The sequence below is a fragment of the Sorex fumeus genome, unplaced genomic scaffold (genome assembly GCF_029834395.1).
Source record: "Sorex fumeus unplaced genomic scaffold, SorFum_2.1 ptg000075l, whole genome shotgun sequence".
NCBI lineage: Eukaryota > Metazoa > Chordata > Mammalia > Eulipotyphla > Soricidae > Sorex > Sorex fumeus.
Genome location: NW_026606132.1, coordinates 20251176 through 20270968, shown reverse-complemented (window position 1 = coordinate 20270968; position 19793 = coordinate 20251176). Strand labels below are relative to the sequence as shown.

At 39.3% G+C, this 19793-nt stretch overlaps 1 non-coding gene across 1 annotated transcript; it reads left to right on the top strand.

Annotated features, from left to right (window-relative positions):
• The first annotated feature begins 16534 nt into the window (after positions 1 to 16534).
• LOC130038498 (U6 spliceosomal RNA) lies at positions 16535 to 16637 on the top strand. Its single transcript, XR_008794721.1, has one exon. It is a non-coding gene; the product is annotated as a U6 spliceosomal RNA (small nuclear RNA).
• Positions 16638 to 19793: the final 3156 nt, after the last annotated feature.

Genomic DNA, 19793 nt, shown 5'->3' with positions numbered 1-19793 from the left:
GTTGAGATAAAAAAAAAATAAACATGCAGTGCCCGAACTTTGTTCTGTGGAGCATGTGGACAGTCTCTACCTACTTGCTTCCTCTCTGGACCAGTAAGTATAGATTGTTATCTGTTAAGAGATTTTGAACAGCAAGTGCCAAAGGCTCCATCAGAGAGATGAAGTGTTCAAAGCTGAGCAAAGTGGAAGGACAGCAAGCATGCAGTTCTGAAGTGGCTCCCAGTAGCACACGTATGAAAACTCAGGATTCTTATCTCTATAGTGGTTCTCATCCCATACCTTTCTGTGATTTGATCCTTTAAAAAGTTGGTAGATGCATCCTTTTTATAATTTACTACAAAAAGTAGGAGAGAGAGAGAGAGAGAGAGAGAGAGAGAGAGAGAGAGAGAGAGAGAAAATAATGGTTAAAGCCTTGTATGTGTCTAATCTGGGTTTGATCTCTGAAACCCCTTATGGTGCCCTGAGCCCACCAGAAGTGATCCTTGAGCCTGAGTGCAGAGCCAGGAGGAAGCCCTGAGCACAGCCTGCTATGTCCCCCACACCAAAAAATTTTTTAAAATCATCTAACACCAATATTCCGTGTAGTAACCAAATCACGTTATTACCTAAATCTGCCTGGAATGCATGTTCAGATCTTTCTCCATCTTCAACTTTCAAGACAATCTGTTAATCTTCACCCTGCTCCCCCTGCAATCCACTGTTTTCTTTCAATTCTGATCCTTCATTTTATTTAACACAATCTATATTTATCCTTTACTGGAGGGGGTAGTTGTATCATTTGAGATTTATCTCTTGCAACTGGCTTGCAAATCTCATGAAGGCAGGGACCAAATCAGTTTAATTAGCATTCATCTAAATTCCACCAGGAAAATGTTCTCTTACGAATCAATAGAAAAAGGGACAAAGAGCTTGACCCTTGCTAAAAAGTGAACTGTTATTAGCAATTGAACTGTTATTAGCAATTATCTCCTGAAGTACAAAGCTTATTTAAATTCTCTTTTATGGTTTTCAATTTTCTCCGTTTTCAACAATGCAAAAATAAGCAAGGGAGATGTATTACTGTCCCATATGATTTCATTGCTAATGATTGTTATTAATTTTGGCATAATTTACATCAGTAAAAATCTGTGGATGGATAGTCTCACAAAACAGTCATGTCAAATTAATTTTATTTTCTTTGGAATAGACTCAATTGCAATTTCTTCTAGATATCTTTCAAACACCACAATGGTTTTCCTGCCCCAATGGAGATGAGAATCTGTTTACATAATGTACTGTTAAACAACTGTTAGTGTCATTACCACTGATGTTTACCACTTAGGTTACTGTTCAACTACACTCTCCTAAACCCCTTACCATTTCAGAAGGTCAGATCAAAAGTCCTCTTTGAGGTGAGGTGACTGCTTCTCCTGTGAAACTGCACTAATGTTTTGGGGGCCATAATACTGGAAAGCTGACAAAACCCTCAAACCTAAACCATTTTTCTATAGCTCCAAAGGGGAAGAAAACTGAACAAAGACTTGGGTTTTGGTTTTGGGCCACACCTAGTGATGCTTACGGTTTACTCCTCCGTACTCAGCACTCTGGGTATCATTCCTGGTGGGTTTAAATAACTATATGTGAAGCAGGGGATCAAATCCTGGTCAGTTGGACGCAAGGCAATTACCCTACCTGCTGGCATTGAACAAAGACTTTTAAAATCCAAACTGTATGTTTCTCTACTTCACCTTAGAGGAACAAGTCCTCAACCTGGGACCTGAATTACATCCTGGCGCCAGGATGAGAAAACAGTAAAAACTCATCCACAGGTTCACGGGTCTTGGGATTCCAAAGTTGCTCCCACCTATGGTCTGGATTTCCCCACCAGACTTTTGGTTTGCATAAATAAACATGTTTTTGTTCTGAGCCTAGTGCCAAAGCTCACCAGCCTTGGGCTTTTTCCTGCTGGCACACAGCTTAGTAATTCCTTTATGATAACCAATGAGGCGTCAGTTTCCATTTCAAACTGGGAGGGCAAACAGATTCAAAGCGATGCAACAACTCCGGACCTTGTCTAATGACATCCCTATATTGAATTCAGAATCTGGAACCAGTGCTGATCCTTCTCGAATTTCACAGGAATACCCAGGAGATTGTTAAAATGCAGACTCTGATACAGTATATGTGAAGCCGATCCTCAAGACTGACATGGAACAAGCTGTCAGGTGACCCAAATAATTCTGGTCTGTTGACCATACCTAGAGGAACACTCCAGAGTTGCACTATGGTCAAAATAGTTTCTCCTTAAACACACACAGACATGCACACATACACACAAATATGCACACACACACACACACACACACTTTGCACTTAGGATACTGTAGCAAATTTTTTGAACAAAGCAGGAGTTTTTGTAATTCAGTTAACAAACAAAAACAAACAAACACTGTCCTCCCATTGTTCATCGATTTGCTCGAGCGGGCCCAGTAATGTCTCCATTTTGAGACTTGTTACTGTGTTTGGCATATTGAATATGTCATGGGTAGCTTGCCAGGCTTTGGTGCACTGGTGAGATACTCTTGGTAGCTTGCTGGGCTCTCCGAGAGGGGCAGAGGAATCGAACCCAGCTCTGCCGTGCTGGCTGATCGCAAGGCAAACACCCTACCACTGTGCTATAGATAAATACTTATAGCACAGAAAGGTGTAGAAAGACATTTATGTACCTCAAATACACTCTCAGAGCAGGTAAATGGGTAAAATCTGCATATAAACCCTTCATAAAAATCTTAGATGTCAATTGTTTCAAGGGTCTAATTTACGTACTGTGTCAATAGACACAGTTCTGCTCTGTGTTAGTCAAAGTCTTGTACTAGCACTATAAATGATATTCGATGGGACCCCATTGTTCAGAATTTGAATATTTGACGCTTTTACTGCTTCAGTTTAATAAGAAACCTGAAGGGTACAAGAGGGCATATTACTAAAAACTAATCACATTTGTTACAGATTATTAATAAACTGGCTTAACTGAATCTGTAAAGAGATTATCTGAACCTAAGCTAGATGGAATGTGCAACATTTTAAAGAAAATGTACATATTCATTTGATGATTCTGTGAGCTCAGAAAACCATGAAATTGTGACTGTTATTGTTCATTGAGTCTACTTTCTGAGACTGATGCCAAGTTCCAGTGCAATTTCCGTTGGCTTTCTGCTAAACTTACCATTTCTAGTCAGACCAATTTTAAATTTACTACAATCAAGATTCTATTCTCTTCTCTCTTCCATGTGACCACCTTTTAAGCTTGCTTGACTCACCATTCTTGCTGTGATTAAGATGTAGGACTCCAGTCTTCATTTTGAGATCTAATCTCAAATGCTCTCTTTGATTTGTGAAATCACTTTTGAACTTCCGCAATTAGACAATCTTTTCTTAGGCTCATTTTTCAAATGTTCTTTTCTTATGATTTTATACTGCTCAGATATATTGGGGGAAATGGTTTCTCTTTTTAACTATTTGTTAAAATAGTCACCTTATATTTATTATCAAAACTTGGAATGCTTATTGAGAATGGAGAGTTACACGGTCCACATCCTGAGGTATACTAGGGAAAATATAAATTTATTTAGTACTCGCTCAATTAGTATATGCTTGAGAAAGAAAAATTATATCTTCATAAAATAATGGAATGTTTTTATTTTTTACTTTCCCTATTATATTATTGAGTGATGCCTGTACAAGAATTTCATGTACATGGAAAGGCAAAGCTTTCTTATAACTCATTCTTGTTAATTGGTAAAATGAACTCATTGAATTGTGCAAGATATAGCACTTATAAGAATAATGTGAAAATTAATTTTATGCAACTGCCTTATTAGCATATTTTAAAAATATATCTTGCAATTCTGCTTTTTCAGTGAAGTGTTCCTATGGTCCTCTGGGACCTTTTTTATAATGACTTATTACAAAACTGAAATCAATATGAATGTGAAGTAGAGTCTCAGTGTACTATTCAATAAAATATCATTTAGTCATGCAAATTTCATTGTAGCGATAGCATGTAGTGATAGCACAGCAGGCAAGGCATTTGCCTTGCAGATGGCTGACCCGGGTTTGATTCCTCTGCCCCTCCCAGAGAGTCCGGCAAGCTACTGAGACTATCCCGCCCACATAGCAGAGCCTGGAAAGCTCCCCAAGGCATATTCATTGTGCCAAAAACAGTAACAACAAGTCTCACAAGGGAGATGTTACTGGTAACCCTCAAGCAAATCAATGAACAACAGGAAGACAGTGCTACAGTACTACTGTGTTGTAACCCGGGGCAGGGAATGGGTAGATTTTATTATGTGACAAGTGCAGGTTATTTTTGAAATCTAAGTGAGTTCTGTTTGAACTCTAATGTTATTACACATCAGTTTACTTATGAGGATAACTGAAAAATTGAAATTGTGGGACCCTCAGATCACATGTCCTCTCCCAGAAGGGTGCATAACATGACACTCACCATAACCATGCCACCCAACCCTGCACTAGGTTGTTTCACTTGGGGCAACCCAGAGGTGAGGTGAGACCCCTCCCCGCCCCAAGGGACCCAGCCCTGGCAGCCAAAAGCCTCCAGAATACAACTGCTGGCAGGCTCACTCCACACGCTTGGGCCGAGCCTCACCCATGAGTGACATTTCATACCACACACCAACAACATACTCTAAGAGTATGCTGTTATTTGATGAAGTTCAAAGTAGGAGGCAATCAATCTTAGAGAGAAATATATATATATATTACATATGATATATATATACATATACATATATGTATATATATAGGCGGGAATGATAGCACAGTGGGTAGGGTGTTTGCTGTGCATGCAGCCAACATGGCCAACCCCAGTTTGATTCCTTCACCCATCTCGGAGAGCCTGGCAAGCTACTGAGAGTATCTCGCCCGCATGGCAAAGCCTGGCAAGCTGCCCGTGACGTATTCGATATGCCAAACACAGTAACAACAAGTCTCATGATGGAGACATTACTGGGCCCACTCGAGCAAATCGATGAACAACGGGAGGACCGTGACCATGATATATATATATATATATATATATATATATATATATATATATGCACAAGGCTGAACCTCTAACATATTAGCCATCTCTTGTAGAAGGGCTTAATGGCCCCTGTGTTAAATACAATACTCACCCTCTTTCCTCTAAGGATACTTTTTTTGTAGCATTTTCAGTGTTTTTTCATAACAAACAATATAAAATATATTATTTTGGTTCTTCTTTGGGACAGGGATTGGGGTTTGGGATGAAAACACCCGAAATATGGTGGTGGGAAGGTGTAATGGTGGTGGAATTGGTGTTTGAGTATTAAACGTGTGGAGATATTGTTAACTAGTCTATAAAATAAAAAAATATATAATAAAAAAAGAAATTGCAGGACCCCTTGTGTATAAACACAAAAAGACAGCAGTGCTCTATCTCTCTGCTGACCAAGTTCAGTATTCTCGGGCCACTTCCCCCACCCCAGGGAGGTCAATGGCGATAGGCAGGCAAAGGAAGGAATGATGGCAAGGCTGGTTGGTCTCAATTGTTGTTTATTACAATCTCATCTCCATTCACTCCTGACTCTCCCTCTGCTTCTCTCTCTATCCCTTTTCCCCTCTTCTTCTCTAGTTAAATCCCAAATAATGAGGGGTAAGGGTCATAATTACATGTAGGTGTGGTCATACAATCAACAGAGGCAAAGTCTTTCCCTCAGGGGAAACTTCTTCTAGGACAGATTCTCATTCAGCAGGAGGACCCACCCACCCAAGAGCAGAATCCCATGGGTGTGTTTCTCCTCTCCTTGTCCAACAAACATATAAACATTCATACTATTAATCATCCTGATTAATAGTAAGAGATACATTAGGCTTATAGAATTGCTCTCCTGGGGTCATCTCGATCACAGACTACAGCGCGCAGGCTAGATTAGTCTTTCCTGACCCTAGCAAGGTCCTAATCTCGTCAGTCATTACTTTTGGATTGTGACAACATTTGTCCATGTCTCAACTTATAGTTGAGTATTGTGGCGCTTTGGCCTGGTCCATTTCAATGCCAGGGTAGCTCACAGCTTGCCCTGGGTCCATTCAGTCCCTTGTCAGGACCTTGCTTTTGGGGTGCTAGGAACTAAGGGCAACTGAGGCTTAAGTTGAGGGAGCAGATATCCCGGAGTACGGATTGTTTGGAGACAATTTACTTCAAAGTTACAAAACCATAATATTAACTGCCTTCCTTTGTCCATACAAAAAGGACATTGGTTTAAAGTAAACTATCCAAAAGACATAAGGAGAGGAGAAAGACAATATTAACTTACAATACAAGTCCAGGGTCCTAGAAGGATCTGACCTTACAAATTAACTGAATCTGATTAGGGGAAGAAGCTGGTTAACTGGTTGGGGAAGAGAGCATAGAGAAGTGGTTACAGATAAACAAAGGAATGGGAGTGACTCAGAGGCACTGTGATGGGTGTGACTCAATAAACCTAAGCTCCCTGTTGCAAGGGAGAAAGGACATACCAATGTTTAGGCCTAAAATGTTTAGAGGTATATTCCAATACCCTTTTTCAAACTTACTGACAATTTGTGAAGGCAGTAACAGAGTACTAAACTAGGTATAGGTCCTCGCTCAATGTGGAGTCCTTGTGCCACTACATGGGTTTAATACCCACAAAGTCCATTCTCTGTGTGAGTACACACAGTTGTACATTACATAGACTATTATCCTGGGCTCTCAAGTGCCAGAATGAAAAATAGTACCTCTATTGAAGTTATGGATGATTTAAGGTTTCTCATGTGTTCCCAACTAAGATCTATTACATCTTCAATACTGAAATTAGAGTGATTCAAAATAAATGGCAATATTATTTTAAAAGAAAACTTTTATTACAGGGGTCCCCCAAACCGTGTTTCAGACCACCAGAGATATACCTGGCTTGCAATTGGATCGTGTACTCTACCCCGTTAATCTATTTCTCTGGCCCTAAAACAAGATTTTCTAAAGCAAATCAGATCGACACCTTAAATCTCCGTCCAATAGGGCTTAGTCTCAGAGAATGAGACAAACAGGCATATAAAGAGACAAACATACAAGAACTGTCGAAGCTTCAGAGTTACCTGGGCAGCCATCACTGAGCGCCCAGACTGACAATTTATTTGATACAATAATAGCACAGTGGTAGGGCGTTTGCCTTGCATGCAGCCAACATGGCCGACCCAAGTTCGATTCCTCCGCCCCTCTCGGAGAGCCCGGCAAGCTACCGAGAGTATCTCGCCCGCACGGCAGAACCTGGCAAGCTAGCCGTGATGTATTCGATATGCCAAACACAGTAACAACAAGTCTCACGAAGGAGACGTTACTGGGCCTGCTCAAGCAAATCAATGAACAACGGGAGGACAGTGATACAATGCTCCTCATGTTGGCTCGCAACACATGAGCCATTATTTAAGGTGACAAAGACATTAAGGACATTTCGTGAACATACCAATATTCAATATCAACAGCAGAGACTGAAGTATTTCACTTAACCAATCAGCAGGCACCCTTACATGTTAAAGCCAGATTGTGACACTTTCCTACTTTATATATGCCTTATATTTCCCTCTACCTCTAAAAGGCCCTAAACTCTTTTATTCTATTCTTTTCTTGGTGTATTTTCATTTGCCTGATCATATTCTAAAAGATTTAATACTGCTTTGCCCAGGAGGCTATCCCAACCTCTGGTTTTATTTTAATTTCCCACAAAGGATGCTTTTAAAAGATATTTTTAGGCAAAGCAACTATCTGGATATAAAACAAGCTACTGTTTATGCTTAAAAAAATCATCAGACACAGTGGTAGGCACTTTGTATGTTATCTCCTTTCATTCTTCAGAAACCTGTTAAGAAATTACCTTCTCTTTTACAGATTCTAAAAGTCAAATTCACAACATTTAGTCCCAAAAGGAGAATTTGGGTTAAACATTAGTAGCTTCCCCAATGCATATGAACCAGATTTCAAAAAACCTTAACAGAATAATATCTTTCAGCTTTTATTTAAGTCTATAAAGAAGATTAATATGGGATTAAAAATGCTTGTCCTGCTTAATGTGCAATATTATCATGAGGATCAAAAAGTAAAAAAGTGTCCTAATAACTAAAGCCCCTATGTTCCTATGTTAATAAAGTGGTTAGGACTGTGTTTGGGTTTGTGTAACATTTGACAGGTGTTTGCAATCTCTATATATATCACCAGTATCAATCATACTTGATACCATATCCTGATTCAAACCAAACAGTGCTCTTTTGAGAACTTAACCAGGAACCGATTTGGATTCAGGAATTCTTCATAAGTGGGGAAAATGATAGTTTAAAAAATCATTAACATATGATGATTTGGGTAAAACTTGAGTAATTTTGATTATCAGCAGCTGAAAATTAAAACATCCAAACAAAAGGAGTTGAGCTAAGTTAAAGTTAAGTGAATTGAGACTCCTGATGCTAAATGCCAATAAATCTGCCATACCATTTTTGAACTTGAGGTTTGCCAGGCTTGCTAGAAACAATATTTTCACTATAATTGATGGCAACTAAATCTTCTTCTCCAATGCAATTGTAGCAGATATTAGAAAACAAGGTCTTACAAATAGCAGATGCAGAAACATTCTTTGATTGAAACATAGTAAACTTCAAACCCTACTAATTAAACACTAATGAGGAGCTTGTTTAACTGAACTTTAAACATTTGCTCATGTCCTACATTGACTGATTGGGAACAATGCAGCTGGTAGAGTGAAGTCCAAGGTCTAACTGAACGACGCATGGGTTTCTAAACCTTTCCCTCTCTGCATATTATGGAAAATTTTGACATTTATGAAGTCATTTTTAAATGGAATCAAGGAATCAATAAATTATTGCAGAGAAATCATATTACTTGTCTCCTTTGAATTGGACCCAAGTTCTTTGGACTGACTCAAACCATGCAGAAAACAGTTGATCGAGCACTGCTAATTACGAACGTTTAGCCTGAGGATAGAATCAGCCCCTTTTTTCAAATTCTTTGTAGAGAATAAATAACCAATTTATGTAGATCCAAGAATAATTTAAGCTTGTTAATATTAATCAACTTTTCTTCAACTACTCACCTCATCTTCCTCTTTCTCACAAAGAACTCAATTTTATAATTCTCCTAAGGGAATTGTTTAGGCTTTCTATGCAAATCAATACAATTATTTGATCTCAAGTAAATGCACCTTGTCTTTCCAGTGAAATTTTTGGTTAATAATCCCTTCCTCTGTTTCTCTTCCCCTTTCTTTCCTTCCCAACTACGCTCTCCATACTCTAACTTTCATTTTCCAATTCTCTCTCCTTTTTTTCAATCTCTCCTTATCCTGACTTTAACTTCTTCCTCCCTCTCCTACGTGGTATGTACTTACTCCTCTATACTCTTTCTCCCTTCTCATCCTTACTCTTACTCTCATCTGTCTTTTCTCCATCTTTATTCTTATTCCCTTGCCCCTTGATCCATTTCTCCCTTCTGTAAAGAGCCACTACAGGCTTTGGTAACAACCTTAGATTAAAGTTCTTCACCTTGGCAGTCCAGAGAAATTAAAAGGGGAGGAATATAGTCCACCCAAAATATGTCTCTTTACCATAAGGATTCTTTTTTCTTTATTTGAGAGGGGTCACACCCAGTGATGCACAGGGGTTACTCCTGGCTCATGCACTCTCAGGAATTACTCCTGGTAGTGCTAGGGGGACCATATGGGATGCTGGGAATCAAATCCAGGTCGGTCACATGCAAGGCAAGCACCCTACCTGTTGTGCTATTGCTCCAGCCTCCACCATAAGTATTCTTTTGAGTTGATAGTTTTCAGTTAACTGCAGACAACCTACACCAAAAAAAAAGAAGCACCTGAGTAGAAGTTCACTGTATCATTGTATCACTGTCATCCCGTTGTTCCTCAATTTACTAGAGCGGGTGCCAGTAAAGTCTCTAATCCTCCCAGCCTGAGATTTTAGCAGCCTCTCCTTACTTGTCTTTCCCAATGATTGGAGACTCTTTCAAGGTCAGGGGAATGAGACCTGTTACTGTTACTGTTTTTGGCATATTGAATACATCACGGGGAGTTTGCCAGGCTCTGCCCATGTGGGCAGTATACTCTTGGTAGCTTGCCGTGCTCTCTGATATATATATATATATATATATATATATATATATATATATGTTTCTCTTTATGGTTTTTTACCTATTGTCTGAATCCCATCAAATATGGTGGTGTGGTAATTATGGAAAATGGGTAGGAAGTATCTTATGATGTGTTATGCAGCCACAAAGTGGCCACACGATCTGGAAAGCAGCCTGGAGTGTGGTGGTGGTTGGGTAGTGGAGGTCAGCTGCTGATGCTGGGTCCCTTGGGTTGTGGAGGGCTCTCACCCGCCTCACTCTGGGGTGCCCCAAGTGAAAACAGCCTGCTCTGGAGTCCTTGTGGAGTCTGTTTCTCTCCCTGACTCCTTGGTAGTCCGCTAGTGGGAGACCCTTGACTCTGATCCTTTGCTTTCTACTGTCCTGAGTAGTTGATTTTTTTTATTTTTATGAGTGACAATTTACACAGAAAATGGTATTTACTCTCTTAAGTATACTAGAAATATAACTTTACCAGAAATCTCAAAAACTCTTAACAGTGAAGAAGGAAAAATAAACATCTACATCATCACAATACCCTGATTTACTCCACTTATCCCAGTCACCTCTTTCCATTGCCCCACCCGCTTCACACACACAGACAATTTTTTTCTTTAACTGAGTGTGGTTGTTTAAGTTAGTGGCTTGGGTCACTTACTCGGTTTTCCTGTACACCTCTCCTATGTAATGGAGAAATACAAGTCATGTCATTTAATCTCAGCTTCTTTTTTGCCTATTAATCTAACAATAGATAGTGAAGTATTGGGAAATAATATTGAAGATATAGGGGAAATTATTTTTTCTTCTTACATATCTGTCACTTTATTCTTCCTTTTCTCTCCTTAATTATATCACTTTCTCTTAGCTATGAGACTATCCTAACCTGACTATACACACTCTCACAGAATTCAACACATGGGGTCACATTCAAGACAAATTATAAAATCCCAGATTAAAGAAAACACAGGATCTTTGTGCCTCTACTCAAGTTCCTCATGAGAATCCTATTTCTTTAATAAACCTAATCTATCTATCATACCCTCAGGGCAGTGACAGTGGACTAATTGTGCCCTGCCCACCCTGTCTTGTAGGGTATTTCCGAGGATTCGTCTTTTCTTCCTTAATAAACTTTTCATTGGTCTGTTACACTCAGTGAATTCTTTCACAAACCCATATATCTGGTTCCTTGGCTCCAACATTTTTGTGGCCAAGATAGAAATTCCTCTTTCTCTCCCTTTTCACTTGAGATATAACTTCAAAACTAAGGCAGAAAAGTCAGCAATGCTCATCTTAGCTGAATTCATGTATGCTGGTACTTTCCCAGTATTTCTCTTCTTAATTCGCTGAAAAAAGGAGAGGTTCAGAGCTAGGGATTTATGGGTTCTGGCCAGAGTTATCATCTAGTCGATCCTAAAACCTAGTTGGCTTGTGAGTCTCTCCCTTGGTTACTATGTGATGGATATCTTTCCTTCTCCCTTATTCACTCCTTCTCACTCTCTTGCAACATACAAACACCTCTCAACCAACACACTGACTGTGAACTGAACTCCCCTATCTGAGAATCCATGTTAGGTGCTGTATACAACATGATGTACCAGGGGTGGGATACTGTCAACACAAAAGTTTGTTTTAGCTCTAGCTTAGAATACGGGAATACCTTGTTTGGATAACAGAAGTCACTCATTTCAGAGGGAAATCAGAGATATCTAGAACTTTCTATACCCTGGCAAGGATTTCCAACCTCTCAGAATTTTTTTCGTCCTTTCATATGATCAGAAAGAACCATTCTGTCCTTGGGCTCAATAATTAATAATTGGACTAAATTAAATTATTTTCCCATAGGAAGAATCAGATTATTTTTTCTCTAATATTGCCTACTCTCAATATAATTAGATCAGTAGATTTGGTTCACAAACGACAGTCTCAATTATAGCACAGCTTTCAGTGAATTTTTATTGTAGAAAACTTGAAACATGATTAGCAGTCTTCGTTCTCAGGTAGAAATTCCTCAATTTATGTGCTAAAATTTGTACAAAATGTCCTTTGTAGGTGTATGAGGTTAGGATGCAAACCTGTGGGAAATATATTTCTCATGCATGGAGAGATGTCTCTCTTCCTTGGCTGTCTCAATTTTCCATCCCTTTCCTAAGTTAGGAACAATGGAATTCAGATAGGGGTAGGGATTACAACACTAATGATTACAAAGGACATTACCAAATTTGGGTGAGAGAGGCAACATCTAAATTCACCAATTAAGCTTTTAGGAGAGTACTTCAGGAAAAAAATCTAAAAGTGGTTATGAAAAATAAATATGAGGCAGATAGGGACTTTTCATCCTCTGTGTTACAATTGCACAGATAAGGCCTTACTGACATTGAGTATGAACAATTTAATCTATCATAAAAGCCGAATTAAAGACTGAAAAAATTTAGAATCATCAATTCAAAATAATAACTACTCGAAAAGTTTCTTTTGATTCAGAATGCTTTATACATATACATATATATAAACTGAATAAAATCTAATTGAAGCAAAAATCTTATTTTAATATATGTTTAAATAAAATAAAAATTTACCTTTACTCAAATAACAAAGGCAATCCTAAAACTAGTCAAGTTTTGTCAGGCTATCCATTGTTTAATGGTCTAATTAGTAAATAAAGGCATGCTATTAGAATACATTTATATGCTTCATGTCAGTTTTATCAGGTTCTTCATTAAATATTGTTTTGGCTTTAAGAAAAGTAAGTTCTATTTGCAATTTTGAAATCATTGCTACTTTGGCTAAATGGGTGATCAAAATCATTTCATAATAATCTGTGTGTTCCAAACCTTTAAATACTTGGAACTAAGTTTTATAGAAGTCAAAATTCTAGGAAAAATGAGTGATAAAAATTTTAATTGCTTAAAGGAAAAGTAAATATGGGCACGTTTTTGAAACGTTCCTAGATCATCCATCATAATCACATTTCCCGCCTCTGAAAAACAAAATGCCTAGTTGTTTGTTAAAACTTCACAGGGGCAAAATTTGCTTGGATTCCCAGTCCTGGCTGAGACCTCGAAGACAATCTTCAGAGGGGGACAGGCTGTCTTGTTCTATCAAAGCTCAGGCAGTGGAAATCATATCCAGCAACGACGGCTGTGCCTCTGGCCAAACCCGTCACCTCACAGCTGAGCACCACAGACACTAACCTACTGAAGGTTACAGGTACACTGGGTTATTTGGGGCTGAAAATTCCAGGACGTCTCAGAGTTAGGGTGAGTGAACCCCCCCACCATCTACCCATACTTCTAGAAGCACCGACAACCACATCCACACTCCACTACTGCTGCCATGTAAGCTCATCTACTGGTCCTGTTCCCTAGACTCATAAATAAATCTCAAAGAGATGAACTAGCAGTAAAAATTTCACAGATACCCAGTCACAGCTAAGACCACTGGGGTGATCTGTGGAGGGAGTCAGGCCAAGTTTTCACTCTACAAAAGCCCTGGCAACTGCACTCAAACCCCAACAGATGCTGCCATATCTAGGGTCAGTCAGCAAAGTTGAATATTCTGGATTTTCTGGAGCTGCATGTCCACACTTCACAGCCCTAACATTCCAGTAGGAACACATCAGATTGGATGGGAATGTAACATAGAAGCCAACTAATCTCAATAAACAAACAAAAAAACACAGAAAGCTTAACTTGCAACAATAGCTTATTAAACCCTCATATAAGGACTTAATGTTCCCATGGTTATATACACTTATCACAAATTTTCTTGCACTAGAATATCTTTTGATCATCCCATTAGCCATTTAATATATAAAGCCATATATTATGGACTTGCTCAAGGGCAGGCTTGATGAGTGGTGGGGGAAAAAAAGACACATATTTTGGTAAAATCACAATGTGGAACAAATATCCTTGCCAGCTGTGTTGAAAGAAAATCTTTAAGAGTGAGCTTTCGAAAGCCTTCTACCATTAGTAGTGTTCTTCTAGTGCTTTGTGTTCAGAGAGGTCTTCGGGAAAAGATTTTAACAAGTACTCTAGACTATCCAGGGTGCTTACAAAGTATGGGCTCCAGTTCTCTGAGCCATTTCCCTGCCTCTCCCAAGCTTTATTTCTCTTTATTCCATCTATGAGTAAGAACACCCAGAACCTGTTCTCCTTCTGACTCAATTCACTTAATAGGACAGCCTCTAGTTGTATCCAAGTTGAGGCCAAATGCAAGATTTCATCTTTTCCTATTGCTGAGCTGTATTTATTGTGCATATAAATGATTTCTTTATCCACTCATCTGTTATTGGGCACCTGAGCTGTTTCCAGATTTTGGCTATTGTTAATAATACTGCAGTAAATGCAGGAATCTTCTCTGGGTAGTGTGGAAAGAAAACAGATGTCTTTCTGTTTTTTAATTTTATCTTATTCTTTGGGCTGGAGTGATTGCTCAGTGGTAGGGCATTTGCCTTGTGCACATCCAGCCCAGACGAGCCAGGTTTGATTCCTTTGCCACTCTCAAAGAGCCCGGCAAGTTACCGAGAGTGTCTCGCCTGCACGGCAAAGCCTGGCAAGCTCCCCGTAATGTATTTATTTTATATGCTAAACACAGTAACAACAAGTCTTACAATGGAGATGTTACTGTGCCCGCTCGAGCAAATTGATGAACAATGGGAGGACAGTGCTACAGTGCTACTCCAGACTATAGATTTGTCATAGAAAAGTACAGACTTGATGGAAAAACTGGAGACTTAAACATTACAAAAATATAAAATTTCTTTATAGGGATGAATGGACTATTGCAAGGTAATGTGATTTTTGTTGTTAAAACCAAATGCCTTAGAGATTTAATAACATAATCTTGTTGAACCTATAAACATATAGGTAAATTGTATCTTATTGCAAATAAATCTATAACATTTGTTTCTCTCTCTTCCTGACACCTCTTAGTAAATATTTTAGTTCACTTCCTGGTATTGTATTTATTTGCATATGTCCTGAAAGGAACCTTTTCTCACTGGAGAATGGTGTCTCTCAAATCTGGACAACCTCTTATCTTGTTTACTCCCTGTGGCCCTGTGTTACAGTTTGTTTCCTTGTTTCATACATGGCCTCATTTTCATAATTTTCATCAGTGGCTCCTTTGGAATATCCTGAGGGTCCATTGGTTGGGTGCATAATACTCCCGGTTGAAAAATTGCTCCTAAAAGCTTTGCCCCTAATACAGAGAGAAATTTTTAAAAGCCAGCAATTGGATGTTGGAGCCCTCTAGATGAATTTAACTGACAAGAAGTCACACATAACAAGTAAATTTATGAATGACTTGTGTCTTCAGTGAAACCTTAAATGGTGGGCTAACTTGAGAAATAAAACTGGTCTTCTCTGTAAAAGAAGACTGATTTACAGCTACAGTCTGCACCCAAATTTCAGCACAGAGAAAAGTCCTTGACCCAGAATTTCTCCCAGCCCTAGAAGTGAGTGGGATGGATTGCTGCATACCAGGCTCACTGCAGTAAACTATTTGTCACGTCAGATTAAGCCTGGAGTAAACATTGATATGACAAGTGAAAATATTGATTCCTTAATTACCGCAAGTCACATACCCTGTCCTTAACCAGTCCCCAGGACTCCTTTTAGCAAAATAATGGGGTACCCACATTAAAACATATCCTGTATACTCTTACTATACTTATGCAAATTAACTAGCCAAGTTTATTTCAATTAATTTAGCCTATTGCTAAGACCATTTGGTAAATTAATGGTGACAATGGAGAGGAAAATGTGCCTATTTGTGAAGATCAGATTCTTATCCTCGTAATAATTTTTTTTAAAAAAAAAAACTTTTGCTCTTTTGTTTTTTTTTACTTCTTTGATCCGTTTGCTTGCCAAGGGTTTGAATCATTGAGATACCTCTAGCTTCAATGTCATGAAATTTTCTACCTATGTTTTCCTCAATGGCGATTGACTCGAGCAGGCCACAGTAACATCTCCTTCGTCCTAGCCCTGAGATTTTTTTAAAACGTGCCATATTCAAGGCTCTTTCAGGGTTAGGAGAAAGAGACCCATCATTGTTACTGGTATTTGGCATATTGGGTACACCACGGGGAGTTTGCCAGACTCTGCCGTGTGGGCAGGTTACATTTGGTAGCCTGCCAGTTTGTCCAAAGTAGGAATGAGATAATAAGATGTCATACGGCCTCCTCCAATGCGGCCGCGCGCTTCCAGGAGCTGGGTTTTATAGTCTCTGAGTCTTGGCCGTTGATGGGATTACATGGTGCCAGGGGGCCAGTTGGTAGGTGTGACCCCTGCCTACTGGAATTTGGAGGATCTGGGTGGAGGATGCTCAGCCCCAATCCGAGCAGGCTTGGAGATCTTTGGCAGCACATATACTAAAATTGGAACGATACAGAGAAGATTAGCATGGCCCCTGCACATTCCTCAATGTAATTTATGAATTAAGCCATGATATCAAAACGTTTTGATCTACATCAAACTAAGAAGCTTCTGCACAACAAAGGAAATGATGACCAAGGGAAGAAAGACATTCCACAGTCTAGGAGGGGATATTTGCCAACCACTCATCAGATAATGGATATCCAAGATATATAAAGCACTAGTAGGACTCTACCAAAAAGAACCATACAAGTAGGGGGAAGAGGGAAGAGGTTTAGAGAAGATTGGGTGCTAACTTTGCATGTGACTGAACTGAACTGGTTTCATCCCAGTATCTTGTATGGTCTCCAAAGCACTTCCAGGAGTGATTTCTGATTACAGAGCCAGGCATAACTTCTGAGCAATGACACGTGTGGCCTGAGAAACCAAATAAAAATGGGAGGGAGAGATGAACAAAATATTGCTCAAATAAAAGATGCAGATGGCAAAAATGTATATAGAAAATATCCCCTGCATCACTTATCACCAGGAAAATGAAAATCAAAACAGCAATGTGTTATCACCTCACATGAGTGCGACAGGCACATATCACAAGGGAGAGAAAACAGTGTTGGTATGGATGTAGGGAAAAAAGATGCCCTCATTTAATGTTGGTGGGACTATTGACTGGTCTGACCTTTTTGGAAATTAATAGGACAAATAAAATAAAAATTAGGAATTGGGTATCCTTATGGCCCAGCAATTCCATTCCTTGCAAAAGAAACTCAAGGGTTCAAAAACTCAATTTCTAATAACTACCTGTGCTCCTATATCCATTGCAGTGCTATTTACAATAGTCAATATTTAGAAACAACCCAATGATCAAGAATAGATGATTGGATAGAGAAACTGTGGTACATATACACAATAGAATACTATGTGGTTGTAAGAAAAAGTGACCTTATATAATGAGCCATCATGTGGATCGAGCTGGAGAGTATCATGCTGAGTTAGAAAGAGAGGAACAGACTGAATGATATCCCTCAGATGTGGTATATGAAGAAACAGAATACAGGAATAACAAATGCTCAAAGTCATCTGAAACTGAGAATGTGTCTTCAGTAGAAGTTTACCATGGTGGTGTCATGAAGAGTGGAGTGGACCCTGGGACAAGAGTAGACATCTGAGCAGAGGATGTGGCACTTGAATTGTTCATGTAGGAAATCCTAATAACAGTTTGTAAACCCCAGTGCACCAAATAGTAGCACTGTAGTACTGTCCTCCTGTTGTTCATCGATTTGCTCGAGCGGGCCCAGTAACATCTCCATTGTGAACCTTGTTGTTACTGTTTTTTTTTTTATTGTTGTTGTTGCTATTTTTGGCATATCGAATACGTCACGGGTAGCTTGCCAGGCTTTGGAGTGCGGGTGGAATACTCTCATAGCTTGCAAGGCTCTCCAAGAGGGGTGGAGGAATCAAACCCAGGTCGGCAGGTGCAAGGCAAACGCCCTACCCGCTATGCTATCACTCTGGCCCACACCAAATAGTAAACAAATAAAAACCTTTACTCTTTACTTAAATTTATAAAAGACCACCAATTGTTTTTTTATGTGAACAGCTATTTAATTTCAACTCCAATTTTGGCAATAGCTAACCTAAGAAAATACATAACAGAGAGAATTGAAACAGTACACATGCTGGTATTTGTCTCCACAGGACAATGAAAGCCAGAGTTTTATCAAGGGCAACTTTAGCTCAAAAGGAAAAGTTAATTTTCCTCACTCCACACTGACAGCTGGTAGAAGGACTCAGAGTAAATGCCTACCTTGACTCCAGACTGCAAATCTCTGGGTTGCAGAGACACTGTTCTGACTACATCAAGTTGGAGTCGCTTAGAAAAGAGACCTGTGCTCTCATTCCAAACACAGTACACAGTGATAGCTTCATTATCCCCACCCACTGACTTATATCTTGGGAAGATGTAAAGTAAATAATAAGAGCACAAGTAAATGTCTACATAAAGAGATTGCTCAGAGATGTTCCTCTAACTTTGGAACCTAATAACGGGACTCAAGACTTTCACCTTTTTCAGGGTCACTGGTCTTGATCATAACTCCCCTGTTTTAGTCCATGCCTAATTAATTCACAAAGAGTTTTGTCTTACAGAGACATCTTACTATGATGATCCTCTCTCAGAACAAGATGGGATCCTCCAACTGAAATTTCTGTGTCAATGGGGTGAGAGTTTTGCTTCCTTCATTGGGCAGAAATGATTGAGCCTTAAGTGGCAGCAAATAATTCCTCATCCTTTAGCATCACATAAGATATATAGAGCAACAAATGGCACGGGTGATTGGTTAGGCAGCAGTAAAATCAGGAAACTGTAACCAGAAGATATGAAGAGAGTCCTGAAAATGCATGAGGCTCAAGTTAGGGTAAAAGAGATGTTCCCAGGGGAGACTGGAGTGATAGCACAATGGGTAGAGTGTTTCCCTTGCACCTTTGAACCAGGTTCGATTCCCAGCATCCCATATGGTTGCCTGAGTACTGCCAGGAGTAATTCCTGAGTGCAGAGCTAGGAGTAACCCTGTGCATCGCCTGATGTGACCCAAAAAAGAAAAAAAATGTTCCCAGAAAGGACTCCCAAATGTTGATCAAGTAGAATCCAATAGTGAAACCTGAGTGGCCTGAGTACTGAAGAGAAACCATCCCACACCTGACTGAAAAATGTCTCATAAGCTGAATCCCAAATTGATGGCCTCTTGTGGAGGAACCTCCCATCTATGAGAGAATATGGGGCAACAAAGTGTTTTTACTGCTCTAGGCAAAGATCTCACACTTTTCGTGAGCATTATATTTCCTTAACATATTTATTTTGTATAGAATACTCTCAGGGCAATGGCAAGGGATTGTTCTTGACCAAGACTCCATCAGTAATAAAAAAGATAAATTAGAAGAAATGAAAAAAAAGGTTCAATCTCTATGCGTGGATGAGACCCAGGGAAACTGGATAACTCCCTGAAATTATCTAGATTGCTGACTTAAAGTCTTAGCCAACGGCAAAGATGTTGGAGAGAGGCCTGGATTGGGAGGTCAGCAGGAAAGACACAGCAAACAATGGTATGGTTGTTAGAAAGATGTACATCGTGGCCTTTTTGGATAAAAGTTTTTACAGATTTGGCATGCTCTTCAAGTTTATGTTCTCCCTTGAACACTTATCTCTCTTGCTTGTCTCTATGTATCTCTACTTGCTT